We start from the raw sequence: 7,709 nt of genomic DNA, 5'->3' as shown, positions 1-7,709 counted from the left end.
ATATGAGTGTTTTTACTCTTTTTTTGTGAAAGATAAAAAATCCAAACAAACACATACTACTAGTGTATCATGGTGTTATGAAAATATAAAACATATTTGGGCGTTTCATGTCATTAAAAAATAGTGTCTCTTCTCGAAAACCTTACCAAAAACGAAAATTGTTTATTTTCAGGTCCTTTCAGGCGTGATTTGCTCCAGGAATCGTGGAATACTATCAAGAACCATTCTCACGAAGACTGCAGCAACAAAGATGATCGCATCAACAAACTGTGGGCGAGTCTGCCGTTTTTAATCAACTCCAAAAAGTATGTCAACTTCGACACTACAGAATTGATGGGAGTGGCCGGCAAGTGCTTCTGCTTGTCAAACTCGCGTTTTCAAGAGGTAATTATTATTGATAAATTTCCAAAATATGAACTTCATTAAATTTTATTTCAGTTGGTCAGCTCTTTTGGCTCGAATATTCCGAATGTGCGTAGTTTGACCGTTAATGGTCTGGGCCGCTTCACGCTTGAGGAGAGAGAATGTGCATCGATCATCGCACTGAAGAACTTGGAGGTCCTTCGCATCGAAGACGTTTCCGTGCGTTTGTCTGGAGTGGTGGCAATCACGCAGCAATGCGAGAAACTAGCAAAATTCCACGCGAACCATGTCTACTTGGACGAACCCTCATGCGAGACCTTCAGGGAGGACTTTTTGTTTGTGGACATCTTCGCTCAAAGTTACCGGGAAATAAGCCTGGACATGCAGAAAACGATTCCCACGGAAATAGAAGAATCTCGTAAATGCGCAGCATTTCCGCAAAATATCATTTTGAATATTGCCCCATCGGAATTCGCTGATTTCGATTTGCTGCCAGGCTTGACACAAGTGACGGAACTCTGGGTAAGAAATTTCAAACAGCCTTTTTGAGTAGTAGTAAAATAATTGAAAAATTTTTAGTTCTCGTCCTTTCAACTGGAAGACGTGGAAGACGAAAAGGTCCAATTTCCGACCCTTCCAGAATTGAGAACTGCCCGGATTTCTGCTGGTAGCCATGAACAGCACCTTGTGAGGAGGTTCTTAGAGACCAACGGACTTGCACTTCGAGAACTGATACTCAAAGGCATTAGCCTTTCCGAAGAGGATGAGTTCACCCTTGTAGACGTCTTCAGCCTCTGCCCCAATCTGAATTCATTAGAATTAATTAATTGTGATCTCTCGGGCGTTAGCGCACACATCGCGCCGGTGCACCGACTCAAGGCGTTCAAGTGGCGCTGGGATTTCCGGTAAGGAAAACAAATGTTTTTAATAGTTGAAATTTCACTTTTGCATATCATTTCGTAAAAATGTTGAATTATGAGTTAAATATTCTGTCATTAAGTCTAATTCTAATAATTATTCTTTCTTTTGTTTCAGAGTGGATCATTTGATCGGAGATGGAGATTGGTGGGAGAGCCCTGAAGTCCCAGGTGGATCTTTTTTTATTCTGGATTGTGTCGCCGGTAAATACACCGGAACTGCTGCCCACCAAATGTGGCAAAATAATGTAAAGTTCAATTTTATTGTGAATTTAAATCAGCTCCCACGACACAACGTGGAGTTTTTATCAAGCAGGCTCAGCCTTTTCGAACATTTTGGCAGAATGCTTTATTGCTCTGATTGCGATTCCTGTGAAACACTCAAATATTTCTTCCCCTCTTGTAAAAAAAATCGTTTCTGTATTTTTTGTAAATAATTAAACTGCTTTAAATTGAATCTTTTGCACATATTATTATTTCATTACCTTTTCCATGAGATATGCTAATTAATAAAAATAGTAACGCGGGCCACAATCGGTGCCAACGTGGGGCTCCTCGCAGGCAGGCGCCCTGTGTGGGGCACAGGACAGATGCCAGCCAGCGGCCACGTGGTCTCCACGGACCGCGACGAAAGAAAGAAAAGTTTTGTCAGCAGTAATTTTTACGGCAAAATAAAATCAACAACCAGAAATTATTGATTGAGTGGAAGTTGATGTCGATTGACTATGCAATCTCATTGCCGAGAAAACGAATGAAATCTTTATTGAACACCAATTTGAATACCCAAAATTAATTGAAGTAAAGAAAACGGTTTTTTTTATCTTGTGCTTTGAAGAATTTACTGCGATTAATTGTTTTAAATTAAAAATAAATGAATTAAAATTAACCAGTTGTATAAACCCTTGTTGTTCGATGCTGCCAGCAGATGGCGCCACCATATTCTTTATTAAAAATTTAGTTTTATGGCACTTCCGCTGTGATTTCAGACTTAATCCTGCTACTGTTTATTCTCACTTCACATTTAATCTTTTGCCGAGCTGAAACCCAAAATGAGGTCAACCATTAGCCGTAGAATCGCAGAAAAAGATTTTTTTACAAAAAACTATTTATGTTTATTTAAAAAAATCTTATTGCCCTTTTTTGAGAAATATAATTTCTGATTCTATTTTCTCTACCGTGTAAACAATTACTGTTTGAATGAAAAATTAAGATTTCCAATGCCCTCTAATTTTCGGTTTTATTTTGTTTAATCAATTGAATTGGTTTCTATGAGGTCCAAAATAATTAACAGAAAATTAAAAAGTAAAAATTTATTAAAAAAATTGGAAAAATCGTCATGCTTCCTCAAAATTCGCATGAATTTTATTAGATTATATAACCACGCTGGGCTTTACAAAATCGGCTGCTCAGGCTCTTCCTCACATACCTGTCAGCGCACACAAGGAGCAAAAAGATGAAAACTCCTTGCAAAGCAACGAAGACACTCGTGATGAAGGTAATGTGAGCACCGTCATAAATGTTCGGGAGGGCTTCATCGATGAACGTGCAACCCTCCAAGAGGGTGAGCATTAAATACGTTCTGCGCCGTTCCTCCTCCGTGGTGCGGACGCAGGCTCGCCACTTGCCCAGGTTGCAGACAACAAGCCGAGGTTTGCCGAAAGCAAAATCAAGCTCGGTCCAAATCCGTAAATCCATTTTGATGCTGTGCCTGTGGTTTGCACTTATTAACAACAATTCCGCTTCAACTTTGTATGAATTAATACCGTCGACACAGCATATCTCATTCCCTACGTTTGGGTTAAAAATGGAGTTTTCGTCATTGATTAGGTTGAAAATTAGAGCCGTAGCCAGTAGCCACTATATATATTGAAATCGACACGCAAGTCGAATATGCAACGAACTTTGCAAAGTAGTTACTTCCTTTGCGAAGAGCCCTGCAACGAGTTAAAATGTGTAAAATTGATTTCAAAACCAGAATTGACAGTTTGGAAATTTTATCTTTTATAAAAAATTCTGGTAAATTCAGCTGATTGAAACTAATTCAAAAAGTGATTCTTTATTAGGAATAAGAAGCAATAGTTTTAAAACTATTTTTATTAATCTTCAAATGGCTATTCGAATTAGTTTCGCCCCACAACAGCTGATGGTAAGGGCAACCTCGGCATTGTTGCTCTTCCACTCATTATATGGAAATCAGAGCTCCTTTTACATCCATATCGTTTGGACAGAGAACCAAATTCAAGGTTGCCGACCGACGCAACTGTTTTAGCACAGAAGTCCCGCAGCTTGCATAAAACATTGAGGGTTTCAATTTAATACAAATTATTATTGTTTTAAAAATAGATAAATTTTTTCGCTTTTTAAATATTTATTTAATTATATAATTTCTATAATTATTTCTAGTACTCCAGCTAATTCAATCTTCCGTGGTCTTTGATTTACTTCTTTTCTCAATAAAAAAATTCCATTTTTCAGACAATGGCAGGTTCGTGTTTTTATCCGAGACGCAACGGTCGAGGCAGCCGCAATAGAGCAGCCACCAGCCGTACGTGCAGCACGAAGGGGCCGATCGAGCCACTTTCTCGCTCTCGGCGACCAACTCGTTCTCTGCCGGCGGCCATTCCGGAAATTTCGGCCAGTCGGCCTCTTGTCGGTCAGAGCCGGTCGTCCGATTCCGCTGCAACCAAGTTGATATAAGAGGCGGCAACGCGCGGTCGGCACCAACAATTCGACAGCGAGCAGCCCGTCCGGCGGCCGCTCGGCTGGCTCTTCAACGGCGGGCCGCTGAACAACCTTCTCGGCCTCGGACACAGACGCAGACAGCAGCAGCAGCAGCAGGCGGCCGAAACGCAGGAAATATTTATTTCCACTTTAAAGTAATTAAACAGTGGTTTCAGTCTGCTATCATGGTTGTGTTGCAGTAATTTATTTTTCTGATCGATTTTGTACAATTTCCATTCTGTCGAATAATGGATCCGAATAAATTGTGAGAAATGTTTTAACAATTTTTTCCACGAGCATAGTGCGTGCGACCATGTGTCTAGAAACGCCTAAATATTCAGACACTTTTGCTTGAACATCAATAACTCTGATTCAACGTGTTGTAAAGACATAATTCAAAAACCTAAAGTTGCGATCTATCTTAAAAAGACGTAGCTTGTAAGTTTATTTTGAATTTTGCTTCATAATGTTATAGTTAAAAAATTATACCTTCGTGAGCTGAAATTAGATGTGATTAAATTGAATTTCCACTGCAAGTATTCAATTAATTTTTCTAGATATACGAAATATTTTTTAAACCACGTGTTTTCAATTTGCGTTTTTGACTATCAAATTAATTTAGAACTATTGCGTTAAATGCGTTTAGCATTGTTTTGATACTATTCAATTCAGTGTATAGAACCGTGAAGGTTACCGTTTTCTTCGTTTTCTAATTTATGCAGTAGTTTACGAAACAATCTTTTCTACTGAATAGTCAGAAATTTCACTGAATTTCATTTCATATCTTGCCCCAGCACAATCACCAAGAAAAAGTTGCATGGAGACAAGTTCAAAGCAAGCTTTAATGGATTAAAAATGCACTGTACCATGTAATCGAGAAATAAATAGTATTGCTCTATACAAATTTACTGTAACTGCCTAATAAGATATGCGCGGCGTGACCAAAAAGAGCACAAGCCGACAAAAGCGGCGTGTGATTCTCCACGGACAAAATGATTTCGGCGGTGCACTAAAGGCGCGGTACACATGGACTCGACAATGCGAGTAAATATATGCAAAAGCAGAGGCACGGGGAACCTTAGCCGGGCAATAAAACGCAGCGTTTTAGTTGTGGCCGGGACACTTCTATGTGAAAAATGGCACCTCGTCGCGAGAGCAAGAAAGAGAGAATTCCTTGCCTATAGTATCACTCTCACCGTAGCATTTAAAAAATTAAATCCCGAAAAACGGCGGCCATCATAATGATGATGATCTTCATAGCAATGGCGGCAACAGATGCGTCGCGTATGGGCGGAGTCTCGGTGCGGTTATTTAGTGCACGGCGTAGCGTACTCTGGATTCGTGGTACATCGTGCACACGTTGAATGGAGGCCCCCAATTTCCCGGTTAGATTTTCGCGAAAAAAATTATCTTTCTGATGATTGTCACTCCAATAGTAGGGCCCAGCTTTTTTCACATCGCGAAATACGGCAGCTCAAACGAAAGTGTTTGTGCTTGTGCTCACTCAGGCTGGCTGCTCCGCGGCGCGTTTCATTTATTTATTATAGGTGCGATGTAAATAATGAGAGCGCTCGCGTGTGAATAAATATTTAAGCGCTGCAAACGTTACTCATTCGCGCTCGCCGAGATGCAGAAAAATGAGGCAGAATAATTTGCAGCTTAATCACGGCTGCATGTCGCGATGTCTGACTGCCGTGCATTAAATTTTCGTTTGAATTATTCAAACACACTTTGTGCCGTGCTCGAAATAAGTTGTGTGGGAAATTTTGAGGGTGACCATTAGGATAAAATACTAATTGGCTCAATTAAATTATTCCAAGATACTGATGTTAATGCCGGTATAATTAAATGATTTTTGTAAATGCAGCACTGTTAGAACCTGAAGACTACTGCTGTACTAAGACGGACTCTGGAATAAAAAAACATTTTTCGCCAAACATCGACTTATTAAAGCATCCAATTTTGAAACTTGACACCACTAAACTCACCATGACCTCCCCTAGATAGCCCAAGCATTCTAATGGTGTCAACCCATTTGAAATCTTTTCAACTCCGCATCAAGAATGTTCCAAAGTTGCATTTTTCAGGTTATAAAACATTTGACGTGAGCGTGTAAATGATTCAAATTTAATCTTTTCAATAAAAAATATTTCTCGCCTCCTCGAAAAAGTTAAATCGGTTTTTAATAAGAAAATTACCGTTTTTTTTTAACAAAATTTTGCGCGTATTTACTGATTTTTACTATATTTATTTCAAATATTGATGGGGTGATTGAATATAACTCGAGAGAAAAAATAAAGGGTAAAAAACCGCTAGTCATTAAATTGCTTCTCTTCTTTGATTAACTAGTTTTCATATTTACTTGCAATTACAAAACACGGAGAAAAAAAGACCCACACCAAGTTAGTTAATTATTTTTCCAAAAAATCTTTTTCAGAAAATAACTGTCTTATCCACAGTCCGCAAGGTTCAACCCCAAATTTAGCAGTTAAAAGCTCTCCTCCGGCTTTGGAATATTTTGAATGCGATTGCACAGGCTTCAAACTGAAACGAGGCAGTAAACTCAGCAGACAAAATTTTCGGAAATTTCTTTCCGTGCCGAGGCCGGCGTGAAATTAAATTCATCTCTGCTCGCGCTGCTTTCGCGTATAATATATAGGGAAACAAACCGTGCAAAAATGCCCGCTGAGATGCAGGCAGCGCGCAACACTGCTGCTAATTTACATTTTCATTACATTGATTAAAATGGAAGCCACTTGCTAGCCGACTTTAGTTAGTGCGCCCGCCGGACTGCCTCAACTCTTTTATTTTTCTCTTCTGCACAACCAACAATCGAGATGGGAATTATTAATCCTCTATTTTTAATTAGAACAGAGTTCATTTAAAGTTGGCGCAAATTAATTCGCAGGCCATGCGAAAACTGCGATATGCGGAAAAGGAACGTGAGTGGTTGTGTCGCACTCGTTTTGAGTAAAACTACTCAAGTAAAAAACACGTTGGCAAACTGTGTATTATTTGGAAAAGCAAGAATATCCTAATGCAAGGATATTTCAATGGATATTCTAAATCTAAGTGTTATAGATGCAGGTGTTAAATTTAAGACAGAAGCCTCTTTTTTATCAGACACGCAGGCTTGAAAAAAAACCGCCAGCATTTTCGTCAGTGATTTTAAACTTGAGTTTTTTTAATATTGATTGGAAGAAAATATTTAATGAGAAAATAAATCATGCTGAGAGACAAATAAAATACATGACCGCAGGTTTTTTTCTAGCGGTTGGTGATAAAACCAATTAATTTCATTCTTTGGTCATCTATGCAGAAGCTGTATGCGTGTCATATTTTGCCATTATTCCTGAATTTAAATTATTTCATGCGAAACAATAACGTTTCTAAAATGGTGCGACAACGAGGCTGGTGTTTTGGATAGAGGAAAAATAAAAAATCAGTCAGAACTTTGGAAGGCGCACCACTGCTCTGCCGGAAATGAAAATTTATCAATTTCAATATTTTTCTTCTCAACCCTGTTCAGATGCTTGGGATTTAAAGTGATTGGTTTAAAGTAAAATACATTCTGTACACTAATTCTATTTATTGGAATTTTAGATAATTTTCTGAGGATGCCAAGTGGATCTTGTTATGCTTTTCAAGCGGGCGGCATTTTCTGTCTGCTATACGTCGTGACATAAAGCAATCTTCGGCCTGATCTGC

Source organism: Cloeon dipterum, chromosome 2 (assembly GCF_949628265.1).
Source record: "Cloeon dipterum chromosome 2, ieCloDipt1.1, whole genome shotgun sequence".
Taxonomy (NCBI): domain Eukaryota; kingdom Metazoa; phylum Arthropoda; class Insecta; order Ephemeroptera; family Baetidae; genus Cloeon; species Cloeon dipterum.
This window is presented reverse-complemented; position numbering follows the sequence as displayed.